Source organism: Triturus cristatus, chromosome 3_1, assembly GCF_964204655.1.
Source record: "Triturus cristatus chromosome 3_1, aTriCri1.1, whole genome shotgun sequence".
NCBI lineage: Eukaryota > Metazoa > Chordata > Amphibia > Caudata > Salamandridae > Triturus > Triturus cristatus.
In genome coordinates, this window is record NC_140583.1 from 130,409,035 (window position 1) to 130,423,697 (window position 14,663).

Below are 14,663 nucleotides of genomic sequence, written 5' to 3' on the forward strand. Positions count from 1 at the left end.
ATATGGGACTGTAGCCCCCAATCTGCCCCCGGGGGTGAAAGAAAGCCCACTAAATGCCAGGGATTGTTTTTTTGCACAATTTGTTTTTGGGTGGTAGGTGGCCAAAATGTGCATGACAATACCCCCACCCCCAGAGAAATTCCAGTCTCTCTGCCCCCCGGGAGGGCAGACGGGGGCAGTGGCCCCTGATCTGCCCCCTGTGGGGGCAGAAAGCCCACTAGACACTAGCGATTACACTGTTTTTTTTATGCGTGGGGGCTTCCCAAAATGGTCATACCAATGCCCCCACCCCCACAAAAAATAGCCACAGTCTTTCTGCCCCCTCAGGGCGGCAGAAAGCCCACCAGTCTCCGACTTTTTTTTAGCAATGTGCCTACCTGTGGATTTTGGGCCCTAGCGCAGCTAGCACATAGGGAAACCAAGCAAACCTGTACATTTTTTAAAACTAGACACCAAGGAGAATCCGGAATGGGGTGACTTGATTGGCTCTCACCAGGTTCTGCTACCCAGAATCTCTTGCAAACCTCAAACTTTGTAAAAAAAAAAACACATTTTCCTCACAATTCTGTTGTGGGAAATTTCTGGAATCTGCGTGGATCCACAAATTTCCTTCTACACAGCATTCCCCCAGGTCTTCCGATAAAAATGGTACCTCACTCGCGTGGGTGGGTCAAGTACCCGCGACAGGCAAGGGCCCAAAACCTTGTGAGGCGACATCAACATTACCTATCACAAACCAACCTGGTTTTCAAGGGGGGTCCCATGAGGTTTTTGGCCCCGGGCTCGGCAGCCATCTAGGGAAACCTACCAAACTCACACATTTCGGAAAACTAGACACCCGGGGGATTCCAGAGAGGTATGGCTTGCGTGGATCCACCAACGTTTTCTTACCCAGAATCATCTGTACACCTCAAATTTAGCTGAAAAAATCACTTTTTTCACACATTTTTGTGTGGGAAAGTTGTGGCGTCATTGGGCTGACACAAATTTCCTAACACCCAGAGTTCCCCCAGGTCTCCCGATAAAAATGGTGCCTCACTTGTGTTAGAGGCCCAAGTACCCGCAAGGGCCCACAACGTAATGAGGCCACATCAAAATTGCCTATCACAAAATGACCTGGTTTTGCAAGGGGGGTCACCTGGGTTTTTGGCACCGTGCTCGGCGGCCAGCTAGAGAAACCTACAAAACCCACACATTTCTGAAAACTAGACCCCTGGGGGATTCCAGGGAGGTATGGCTTGCGAGGATCCCCCAACGTTTCCTTACCAAGAATTCCCTGCAAACCTCAATTTTAGCTGAAAAATCACTTTTTTCACACATGTTTGTGTGGGAAAGTTGTGGCATCACCGGGCTGACACAAATTTCCTACCACGCAGCATTCCCCCAGTTCTCCCGATAAAAATGGTGCCTCACTCTTGTGGGAGGCCCAAGCACCCGCGACAGGCAAGGGCCCAAAACGTATTAAGGCGACATCAAAATTGCCTATCACAAAACAACCTGGTTTTGCAAGGTGGATCACCTGGGTTTTTTGCCCCGTGCTCAGCAGCCACCTAGGGAAACCTACAAAACCCACACATTTCTGAAAACTAGACACCCAGGGGATTTCAGGGAGGTATCGCTTGCGTGGAACCCCAATGTTTCCTTACCCAGAATCCCCTGCAAACCTCAATTTTAGCTAAAAAAATCACCTTTTCACACGTTGGTGTGGGAAAGTTGTAGTATCACCGGACTAACACAAATTTCCTACCAAATCTGGAAGACGAATTCCCACCAATGTCGGGAGTTGCAGGAGAGTTGATGTGGACCTTGACTCTGCAGCTGTGAGAACCAGGCGACACTGAGGAAGACCAGGAGCCATGCACAAGCTGTCCCATGTTGGATGTTGAGCACTGAGTGGGCACCAACAAGCCTTGGCAAATTCAACCCACGCAGTAGTCAAAGAAGGTGCAATGTTGGGATCAGCAAAGTCCAGGGGACTCACCACAGCAGAGGAGTCAGGGCAGACCCCGAGCAATCAAAGGAGCCCAAAAAAAAACAAAGATGACCTCCAGGCCTGAGGCACTGGAGTCGCAAGAGAACCTCAAGCATCTCACCAAAAGATGCAGGCCACAATGCACAATGGTGCGGTGTGACTGAAGATTCTGGTCACTGGAAATGCTAGAGGTTAGGACTACTTGCAGCCCACAGATCTTCTTGGAAGGAAGCCAACAAACCTTTGCAACTTCAAGTTGACGTGATACACAGGGGTTCGGTTATTGCAACCCCCACGAGGGATACTGGTCTCAATCTTGGTGAGAGGGCAGGCCTCATGAGCTGTCGAGAGACATGAACTGTGTCGCAGAACCTTTCGGAATCAGGAAAAGCTCAGGATCAGCAGACCGGTTGACTTAGTTGTGGTGCCTGCGAATGCAGGGAAGTGACTCCTTCACTTCAAGGGAGATTCCTTCAGGTGTCTTTGATGCCCACAGGCCTTGGAAGGTTTCAGTATGGTGCACAGGGACAGATGATACAGCAGACTGAAAGGGAGACGAAGTCGATCCCAAACGAAGTCCAGTGAAGTCCAGAGTGCCCAGACGATAGAAGAAAAAGTGATGTCTGATCTGATTCTTGTCCCATAACGGATATAGGGACCCACCCACAGGTAAGCCCTTAAGTACCCTTAGGAAAGGGTTGGGACTAGTTAGGGGACCCTCCAAGGGAAGCGTCTGGACAGGGGGGAGGTTACTCCCATGTTCTTTGTCCAGTTTTGTGCTAGAGCGGGAGCCAACACCTCCCAGAGCTGGTTTGAACTGGACTATGCATGGGGACACCAAATGTGCCACTCATGCAGGATGAGTTGCGCTGTCAAGCACACCCACCTGGCCCCAATACACTAAACCCTGTCTGGGAGGTGGTCACACCTCCCTGTGACAGGATGCCTATTGTTCTGCCTTCCCCTGCTCGAGCTTGGCTCAGCAGCAGGAGGGCAGAATCGTGTCTCTGGTCGGCAGCAACCATTTTGTGCTGTTCGGGTCCAGAAGGTTGGCACCGGGAACACTGAGAGCCTAACAGAGGGCTCTGCCAGTGCTTGTAATCATACCATGGGGGTATGATTCCAACATGTTTGATACCAAACATGATAGGATTCGTTGCAGCGAGTTTCGAGTTGGTCATCGCATAATTACGCGGTGTCCCTCTATATAGTATATGGCTGCCACACTTACAACCCGGGAGATTGGACTCTGTAGGAGCGTCCTGCTCATGTATGGGCACCATCATACACAGAACCAAGCACCCTGCCTTCAGGATTGCAAAGGCCTGTACATCGCAATTTAAGGGAGAAAACAGATAGACTGGGGTCCTTGTTAGCAGGTTCCCAGTCAGACTAGTCAATAACAGCTTAGCAACAGGCTGAAAGTGGCTGTATGCAGAAGGATCCTAGCTTCCTACAAAATTGAAGTACAATTTGGGGTTTAGTCTAAAGATCTTTGAGAACATTGAAGTAAAAGGTTCAGCCTAAGTTCTTGAAGCACAATCCGTTTAGTGATTTTCTTTTTTAAATAAAAAAAAGGATTGCCCTATGGTGTAGGGTTGTGTCCTGCTGCCACAGACCAATAGCGAAGAGTAATATGCATTGCCAATAACGTGCATCACGGCGGTTCCTCGCTATGCTTTTAAAAATGACTGCCTGCTTGGGGGTCACTTATAAGTTAGGTGGGCATCCTCTCCACTAAGGGGAAGGAGTAATTCACTCCATCTCCATGGTTGAATGGTAGGCGCCCGCTGTGAAGAAGATTGGGCATTAAGTACCAATGAAGTTGTTTTAAGAATACACAAAGTACCACACATTTCATCTCTAAAATACATAAAGCTCAATACATTTTCTGTTTGAAAGCACGTGAAATGTATATGTGTGTGTTCGGTTATGCATGGAACCATAATGTTTCTCTCCGAGTAGAGCGTACATGATTTAACATACATTTGCTGTCCAAGAACGGAAGTACCATAAATTGCATGAGGATACATAAAGTACCAGACATCTTCTGTCCAAAGATACATGAGGTGTCAGGCTTTTTCAGTACAAGAATAAATGTGTTCCATATATTTCCTGCCATCTATTTACAGCGAGAGAACACATGAATTAGTACACAATTCATATATTCTCCTTTCAATTATATTCAGTAAACATCACATCAAAGTGCACAATATAAAGAAACATGATAAATAAAAAATATATCAAATTTGATATAGATAAAAGACACATAATGGAGAAAACACGAAAGTCAAGTATAGAATTAAAAAATAGCAAGCAGTGGCATAGCCAATAGGTCTTGCTTTTGGGACCTTATAAGTATTTAGTTATGCAGCACAATATCCTTGGTTCACAAACATTAACTGTTGCATGGTTAAACACTTATAAGGTCCCAAAGGCGAGACCTATTGGCTATGCCAATGCTTGTTGCTCTTTCTTAGCCCAACAGCAGCAAAAAGGAAGCAAGAAATGGTGGCACAAGGGATCAATCAGGTGATGTCACGAAGGAGGTAAAAGGGTACATGATGTCACTTCTGCTACCGCTGACCTTCTGCTCAAATGACATACAAAGGAGTGAGGAACTTCGATTTCTGATCGTGATCGAATCGACCCGCCATTTTGTGCTCCACCGCCATTTTGTGTTGCCATCACTCAGGCAGCACGGCGAACAAAGTCTAGTCTGCTTTTTCTGCAGCTTCGTGTTGGAATAACCCTTTTGCCTCTATTTGCAAAGCTGGTGTTAGGACTGGCCGAGTACACTAATCCCTGTCTGGTTTTTCTAATCCCCGTCTCAACTATCTGTTGGTTCACACTATTCTTTTCTGACTTTATCTTATCGTCTGGCCTTCACTGTCCTCTGCTAGCATTCTCTCGTTTCATAACTATCCTCCAACACACACAAAAGTATCTTGCCACCTACAAGTTAGTTACGAATCCGTTAATTAATTAGTTTAAGGGAGGGGTGACAAATATAGTTGGAGGAGAGGTTTTCTTCGAGTCATCTGACACTTTGTTTTCAAACCTTTCCTATTGGTTCTGTCCTGTTTTCAAATTTTCTTATTGGCTCTTTCTTGTATATTCTGGGTGTGTATTTGGTTAATGTATATGTTACCAATATGGTATAAAAGTGTGTGCGCCACGGAGTGAAGTGGCAGTCTCCTGAGAACCTACCTTGTGTACTTCTGGGATAACTGTACTAGCTGCAGCTAATACATCTGATCTTCTAACGCCTAACAGAGTGTCCCGTGTCTCTGTGTAGCTGAGCAGGAGAACCCAGGAGATTAAGGCGTACCCTGCGCCGCCAGGCCCAAAAGGTTCTGGTTCTCAAGGAGCTCCAGCTGGAGTTTTCTGTTACATTCCTCTAAAGTACAGCTGGTATTTAGAGTAGCCCAGTGGTTCCCAGAGTGAAACTGCCTTGAGTCAATTCAGTGAAAAACAAACAACTGAGTTTGCTAACGGGCCAGAGGACAGTATCACAGAGGAGTGGACAAGGCTTAAGTTAATTCTCACCTCCTGCTTTAAATCAGTCGGCAAACACCCTGGGAGAATATCAAGGCGAGATCTGAAAGTTAGAGCTTAGACTTGCTGATCGCATTACGACATAAATATCTCTCTGGCACGATTAAAACAGCCGGGTCACTTTAAAAGGCTGACTCAACAGACCCCGCTGACAGAACCCGAGTTCTGTATCCAGTCAACATGCACCACCTTATCGGGACAGTGGGTCGAAAAGATTGTTTACAGACGTCAATTTTGTGAGCAGATGGGTGTCATTTACTCTGTCACAACTCAGTATCATCTACAATACGTCAAACGTGTGTCTGCGTGTAGATGAGAACAATATGTTAGAAGGGCTCGTTAAGATCAGACAGGAGAACATGTTTGCAAAACTATTTATTACAAAATCCCTTCAGAAAAATTGGGCAGAAAGTTGCAAACTGTGAGATATTACATGGCTTTTCAAAAGCAATACTTTAGCTCAATTAATACAGCCCGATCAATTAAAAGAGAGAGCGAAACAGTTCAAAGAAAGAGTGTCTATAAACGATCAAAACGGCTCTTTACATATCTGTAAATTGACAATGGAAGACAGCGGAGAGTACGGTGTGAAATTATACAACAAGAAATGCGCGGGAGAGAGAGGGGGAGCAGTAGGTGAGCCCGGGAGTGGTGCGTGCGCGCGTGCAGGCTGCTCATTTTCAAGCACTACACTCGTGCTTGTGGCGCGCTGCTGCGCGCTCCAGCAAGGTGGAGGCCGTCACAAGCACAAGTGTGTGCTTGAAAATGTACTACGCACATCAATATAGATATATCATCCCCTCAGAAAAAGCGAAAGTCCGTAATGAAAAGCAGTCCTAAAGCCTTAAACTACTAAGGCCAAATTTATGTGATCTCTAGAATACATCTATGTACTGCCTGTCAACATGCTGTCAAGAAAAAATTGTTCTGTCAAAGTAAATCATGTATCTAAATAGCAGGGTCCTGGCTTCGGTAACATTGTGACCTGATTGCCTAGTAAGAAAGCCATGAAATATGAGGCAAGTTACACCTGATATTCAAAGATGGGCGCTAGCATCAGCAAACATTGTAGGGCATATTCTCAAGCCCCCATTGCCACCATAACGTCACTTTCAGTGACATTGTAGTGGATTTGGTGCATAGCCCTATTCACAAGGCAGAGTTAAGCCACGTTAAGTGGCCTAACGCGGCTCAACACTGAATTGTGAATAGGGCCGCCTTCCCGCTGTTTTTAGTGTGAAAGGGGCGTGCAGTGGGTGTTGCAATGGGCGTTCCACCACAACACCCATTGAGTTTGACGCTGTGAGAAGGTGACCTGATATATCCTGTCCACTAGTTCTAGTGGGCACCTTGTGTCAGTCCAAACAACCCCTTATGGTGAATGGTTAAAGACAACCTTTATTGAAAGCTATCCTAGTGGTAGCTATGGAGAGCAGCCTTCAGGCTAAGTCTTGAAGGAATGTAAAGCAGCTTGTTTTACCAGTCTGTAATCTCTTGAATGATCAAATAAAAGGACAACCACACCAGGTATATATTCAAAATTGTATTGTATTGTATTGTATAAAGATTTATATAGCGCGGAGAAACTGTAACCTTACGGGTATCCAGGCGCTCTGACCAGATAAGATGTTTTATCGCGCGAGAAAGGAAGATCAGGGACTTCAAGCTACTGGGAAAAGGCAGGTCTTAAGGCCCCTTCTGAAATCTGTCAATGACTGCGTCTGCCTAAGAGCGGGTGGGAGTGCATTCCAGCTTTGAGCTCCGACCACCCTAAAAGCCCTCCCTCCTAGTCTAGCCCGTTTAAAGCTGGGCTGTACCAGCAGGTTGGCCCTGGATGACCGCAGCTGCCTTATGGGGGAGTACCGGGCAAATCTTTCCTGTAGTGGGATCGGGCCTGTTCCGTGAATTGCCTTATGCACCAAGCACAGAGATTTGAAAAGGACCCTCTCTCTAACAGGTAACCAATGTAGTTCCCTTAGTGCCTGGGTGGAGGATGAGTCGAAATTGCGACCGAGTGCCAGCTTGGCAGCAGCTGACTGCACTCTCTGTAGCCCCTGCAGAATGTGATGGGGGGCTCCGAGATACAGAGAGTTACAGTAATCCAGTCTGCTGAGGATGACGCTTCTAACAACCATGTTGCGAGAGTCTATAGGCAACAATGGGAGAACACGGCGTAGGAGTCGTAGCAGGCCGAAGCAGGTGCTGGAGGTTTTCCTAGCCTGTGAGACCAACTGGAGGTTATTATCAAATAAAACCCCCAGGTTCCGTACAGTACTAGCTGGGGTCAGTGGAGCTGAGTCTGGTGTAAGCCTAAGTTCCACAGGAAGATTTTGGATCCGTTTCGATGGTGCATAGAGCAGCAATTCAGTTTTGTCTCCGTTAAACTGTAAACAGTTTTTCCGTAGCCAATCCATGGTCTGCCTCATGCAGCTTTGGAACTGCTCCAGAGGAACTGCCTGTTTGCCTTCCAGGGAGAAGGCCAGTTGGGTGTCGTCCGCATAGTTTATCAGCTCCACCCCGAACGCTTTAATGATGGAAAATAGCGGTTGTAGATAGATATTAAACAGGATGGGGCTGATACTAGATCCGTGTGGGACCCCAAATTCCACGGGTGTATTCTCTGAGACAAAAGGTCCCATAGTCACCATTTGGTGCCTTCCTGTTAAGTAGGAGTGAAGCCATTGTAATGCCTGGCCCTCCACCCCAACCTCCATCAACCGTCCCAGCAGCATTTCATGATTCACGGTATCGAATGCGGCTGACAGATCTAGGAGCACCAGCACGGCGGTGGTCCCTGTGTCAGCCCGCATCCGCAGCGAGTCCATCATGGTCACTAGTGCAGACTCGGTTCCGTGACAAGGGCGGAAGCCGAACTGGTCCTTGTCCAGCAGACGATTTGTCTCGAGATAACTCGAGAGGGATCTGCTCACCGCCTTCTCCAAGATTTTAATTGGGAACGGGAGGAGAGAGATAGGCCGGAAGCTGGCGGGAACCGCTGGGTCCAATGTTGGTTTTTTAATGAGGGGGGAGACCGTGGCCTGTTTCCATCTGTCCGGGACCGTACCCTCTGCCAGCGACTGATTGCAAATCTGGCACAGCCAGGGGAAGGTCGGGTGGCCAAATAGCTTCCAAGCCTTCTGAGGCAGAGGGTCAAGGAGGGAGCCCGATGAAAATATATGTATTTAAGATAGAACACACCCCTCTAGTCTCTTTATGAGACTAGAGTTCGAAGTACTTAGTTTACAAGTTAGCAATCATCAGTAATAGCACCAATACATGTTTGGGCCCTAGGGGCGTACCAAACCATATACCAAAAAAGTGGTATAAGAACCACGACTGGGATAGACACAAGGCCTAGAGCCTGTAGAATCACTGGGACCCCAAGGAACCATCCAAGGTAGTGACACAGAGGACCCACGGGGACTGTATGCAGTGTGTAAACACAACCGCGGGATCCCGTTAGCTTCTATGGGCAATGCCGTGGTTGGAAATTTAAAGATTAGGGACACTTAGAATCAAGTCAGGGCCAAACCCTTCTGGACTTAAGAAGTTCTAGCACCCATGGGAGCACTAGAGTACTCGAGTTACCACACCCAGGGAAGCCGGGTGCATAGGTGTCTTTTGGTGTCGGGTCGCTTCGTCGATTTCATTGGCAGCCTGCAAAGAACTGCTGCTGTCGTGAAGAGGTTAAGTGTCCGAAGAGATCCAAGACTGGATCTAGGATGGAAGGAACCTGAAAGCAGAGGAGACAGAGTCTGGGTCACTAGCCAGTGACCAAGGGCAGGATGGACCAATGCCCACAGTTGTCGGGTGCTTCAGGTGAGTTGATGGGTGTCTTGACTCTTCAGTCACGAGGTCCAGCAGGTGTCAACGAAGTCCACGAGCCGGATTCGAGCTGTCCTACAAAGGATGTCTAGTGGTGCCGTGTCGGCGACCAGAATGGACATACAAGCCTTGGCAACGGCAAGTCACAGGAATTCAGAGAAAGGACTTTGGTGCAGACCAGCAAGGTCTGAGGGACTCACCCAGTGAGGGTAAGTCAGGGCACATCTGGAGCAACCAGGAAACCCCAAGTAGAAGAGGAGTTGCCTTTGTGGGGACCTACTAGCCAACAGGCTAGCGATCGCGAAGGAGCCTCAAGCGGGTGCACTTGAAACTGGCCCACGGGTCACTCGTGGAGTGGAGGCCAGCAGTCTTTGGTGCAGGAAGTGCTCAAGGCAGGAGCCCAAAGCACAACTTCAAGGACGACTAGGAAGATAGTGTTGCTGCAAAAGTTCACGGTGTCCAGGGGGAACGGTTCCACGTCACCCACGATAGCCACGGGCCTCAGCTTTGCTGTGGACTCAGGGTAGCCTCAGGGAAGTCTGGAAATCCACCTCTGGTGATGCAAAGACTTCAGTGTCTGGCAGGAGCTTCAGCAATGTAGACCGATCAGTTGCTTCTTTGGTGCCTGCCAAGCAGGGGGGTTACTCCTTGACCCCAAGGGAGATTTCTTCAGTCTTCTAGTCAGGATAGAACATCAAAGGTCCAGGATATATATTGCAGAGTTTCGTCCAGGGTAATCTAAAGTCTCAAGGACTGGGTTCCTATACTTATACTAAGTTTGGGGGTTGGACATACTCTAGGGACCCACCTATGGGAGGGTTTGGAAAGAGGGGTGGTTACACCAATTTCCTTTGTCCAGTTTTGTACCAGAGCAGGGGCAGGTAGCCCCTGCAACCGGTTTGAACTGGACTATGCACAGGGACACCAAGTGTGCCCCAGGTGCAGGAATTCAAAGCACCAGAGAGTGCTCCCGCCCAGCCCCAATACACATCTGCCTGTCTGGGGAGGTGGTTACACCTCCCTTCGACAGGAAACCTATTGTCCAGGCCGCCCCTGCTGGAGTTTCGGTCAGCAGCAGGAGGCCAGACCCGTGTCTGTGGCAGAGGCATCCATTTTGTGATGCCAGGGCTCAGGAAAGTCCTACCGGGTTAGACCAGTGTGAACATGTCTCTCCCTCTAGAAGGGTGGGATGCTACCCCCACCGCCAGAACTGGTGGGGGGTAGTATTCTAAGATGTTTGACACCAAACACAACATGTTTTGATGCAACCATTCCAAAGTTAGCATTTACCGCGAGGTAATAATGCACTTAAGAGTATATGGTATGGCTGTATCACAGAGCAGCCATAAGGAAGTATTTCCGTAATCTGCAGAGGGGCTCAGCTCATGCTTGGGAACCGTCTCACACAAAACCAAGCACTCTGCCTTCAGGATTATCAAGGCCTGCCTTAGGAGTGACTTATAGGTTATATGTGTCTGTGTATATATAGGTGGATATAGGTAGCCTATACCACTGTAAGGGGTGCAAGCACACCCTTACCCAGGCTGCAGTAGCAGACCTGTGGTGCCATTTGGAGTGGCATAATGCATGCTTCAGCCCCTGGTAGGCCTCTGAGGTACCTATGCCCTAGATACATAGTATACCATATACAAGGGGTTTATAAGGCACTCCAGAATCCAATTATATATGTACCTAATGTACATGGAAACCATTTTACAGAGAAAGCAGATAGACTAGGGCCCTGAATAGCAGGATCCCAGTCCAACTAAGTCATAAACCAGCAAAACACCAGGCAAAAAGTGGGGGCAACCATATAGTCAGATTCCGCCTCCCTACAGACACTACCTCCTATTCACAAGGGCAGCGTAAATAGGAGGTAGCGCCAAACTTAAGACCAGGAAAAATCTGGTCTTTAGGTGGCGAAACAAGGAGAAATGCTTTATTTTTCCTCGTTTTTGCCATCTCCATGTGTGCAGCACACATGGAAAAAGCAAAATGCCATGGTTTGTTTATGTACAGGAAGATGTCCCTTCCTGTACATAAACAAACCTTTTTTTTAAATGCCGTTTTGTAACTTAGATGTGTGCTGCATAAAGCTGCACACATGTAAGTTACAAACTGGCATTTAAGGTTTGTTTATAAGGAGGAAGGGACACCTTCCTGTACATAAACAAACCTCCCTGCTTGCAGACACCCTTGCACTCTGAAGCAAGGCTGCCTGTGTTGGCGCTAAGTTGTGAAATTTAGTGTTATCACAGGGGGGAACGCAAGGCTGCACCATATCCTTGAGAATAGGGTGCAGCCTCGTGTTTCCTAAGCGGTGGATTGAGGCATTAAGCCAAGAAGGCTAACGTCTCTTTCCGCTACTTCCTTGAGAATATGGCCCTGTGAGTGTTCAAGGATTCTTGGAAATGGTAGTTTTGTTGTTGGGTGGCGTCATATTGTGTATTCTCTACAAGCATAAAACCTATTGCCAGGTTGTGAACATCCTCACCCTTTCCATGCTTGAAATAAAATTTCAGCCCTGCTTGAGATGGTGAGCTGGTGAGTTGGTGAGATGGTGTCTCTGTATGTGCTGTCTGTGTATAATGTTTGTGTGTGGAATTTGAAATGTAGTGTGTGATCTGGTATCCTCTGTGTGTTTGACTGGCGGCATGGATCACGGAGGAGTTGAACACAGGGGCTGGACAGGGGGGGAGGGGTGTCCTTGGCTAGAGGAGAGCTGACATGTTGGTGCCTTCATGTAACCGTGTTTTACAATAAGAGTTATTGTTCATCTTATTGTGGTGTATTCCAGAAGTGATGAACTGTACCTAAGTGACAGACTTGGGTCCCACTGCTGCCCTTTCCAGTATTTATGTTCATGTTTCAACAGCGAGAGCAGAGCTTATTTTGTAAAATATAAATAAATGCAAGGGTACTAGTCAGGAGTCCACTGCAGCTTGCTTCACCCATTGCCCCTGCCAGCGCTGCCAATGACAATTCAGATTATCCCAGGCACCCGAAGCTATAAGAATGGAGTGGATGGCAGGTATTAGTAATTTTTTGTGTATATTATATCAATAAAAAATGGTATTTTGCTCATCTCTAAAACAGACAGGCAGTGCTACCATGTGGCAGACTGTCATAAGTGCTGGTGTTAAAAATTGAGTCCTATGCCGAGCAATGGAAACCACCGGCTCAACTTAAGCACTGGGGAAGATGAATCTGCTGATTCAGCACAACAAGTTCTCAAATGTCAAACCTTTGCTGTAGTTTCACCCAAACATTCAAGGCACTACTTAACACTGGCCCAGCATACCTTAGCAATTGCATCTGCTTTCTCAAACCTTCCAGACACCTCTGCTCGTCCGAACTCCTACCTGCACAAATCCAATAGATACGGAAAACCAGATCTGGCAGTCGAGCCTTCTCCTACATCATATCTAAACCATGGAACGATCTGCTGCTACACATAAGAGCCTCGTCCTCACTGCTTCAATTTTTCCAGAAGCTGAAGACCTGGCTTTTTAAGCAGTCCCACTAGGCCCTAGTAGTGCCGAGGCTCACCCCGGCTTCGCACCAGGATACCCTCCAAAGTGATGGTGCACTCTACAAATCTGCATAACATAACATAATGTAATGTACTTGAGAAGTATGGTTGAAAGAGATGTGTGTGCTGATCACGTGATGCAAATACATTTGACCCTTTTGGCACATGAAGCTTCCATGGCACCTCAGCATATCGTTGGTTCCACAGCAACCAGCCACCAAGCAAGTCTTGTTGATGTGCACACATTGAAACACCTAATTTAAATACACAGTATTGCTAGTGTATCATGGTGATACAAACACCATTCCTTATTCTCTGTGGTGTGCACACCGCTTGACACCTGTGCCCGGTAGCATGTCATCTGGTGACACGTACACCAAGGATTCCTATTGAATTATTAATTAAAGTATACATATTTATAGAGCGACGAGCACACCTGAAAATGGAAGTTATTTTTATGTGTGACTCTATTGACTCTACTGGCCATATTCTACGTATTTATTGATTCTACTGGCTATATTCTCCACATTAATCCTTGCATTCACTGTGACAATTTATCTTTAGACTTTACAATACATTATTGCCAACATTTTTCCAAGTCCACCATTTCTTTGAACTCCTAGTGAACTTCCCATGGATTGGGATATATGGTATCCAAGTATTTTTAACATACACTGAGGTAATGGACAGAGGCGAAATTTAGAATGATGGTCAAAAAGCTCAAGATGTCATAATGGCAGATCAATAGTTTAAAGAGAAAAACAATATAAAGCAGTCACATTTATGCAACTGTGTTTGAGTGAGGGTTGGCCTGAAGAGGGGAGCATCTCTGGAAAATAAAATTAAAAATCAGGTGGAACTTGCATATGAAGAATTCTTAGGCGAGGTGACAAATTTGCATAATATGAAAATGTTCATGTTAGCTCATAATAGGTATTCTGGCATTTTTATGACAATATTTTAGTCCTTCTTCTGGTGGCCTAAAATAGATAGGGTAAAAGACTCTTGGGTGAAACAAAGTGAGTTTTGGCAGGCTAGTAACAAACACAACTAAGGCACGCATTCCAGAACTAGTGTCTACCCAACTGCCAGGTGGTCCTTGGAGGACAATGCTTACTGACACTATCTAGCCATTCTGTGTTGCCTAGTAGTTTTGCTTTTTAGAAATAAATTATTTTACGAAAAAGCCTTTTGGAGAAAGTCACTTCTGAGGTTATTATTTCATTTCAAGATGCATTCTGTAGACAATATTACCAGATGTGATAGTGTATAACAATGTTACTCAATTTATTGGGAAAGTATTTCAGGAATTTTTTAACAAATGTGGTTGTAAGCATAATAGAGCAGAACTGAGTCAGCTTGAGTAAAATGAGCAAGTAGAAAGGTTTAACAGAACCATTAGAGAGTCTGTTCAACTTGCTGTAAACAGAGAATTGGAATGGAGAAAAGTACTTGTAAGTTATGCTACTAATGTACAGAATCACTGCTAAGAGGTTCATGGAAGCCGAGGATGATAAGGTTTGGAGCTTCCGTTGTGCTTCGTTGTATAAGCAAGTTGAGGTGGATGATGATTCTACAAAGGTAAGGGTGCAGATTATGGATTTCAAATTGCTGGGGTGTGGAGTTTAATATAATATCTACTTATCCATGGGGCAGGTTGCTTCATAAATCTACTTGTTCTGTAACAAAGTCCACTTGACTTTTTGTTGCCATGTAGTGAAGCGACACATTATGGCAGCAATGTCATTATATAAGAGCTCTGATATAGCCTCTCTG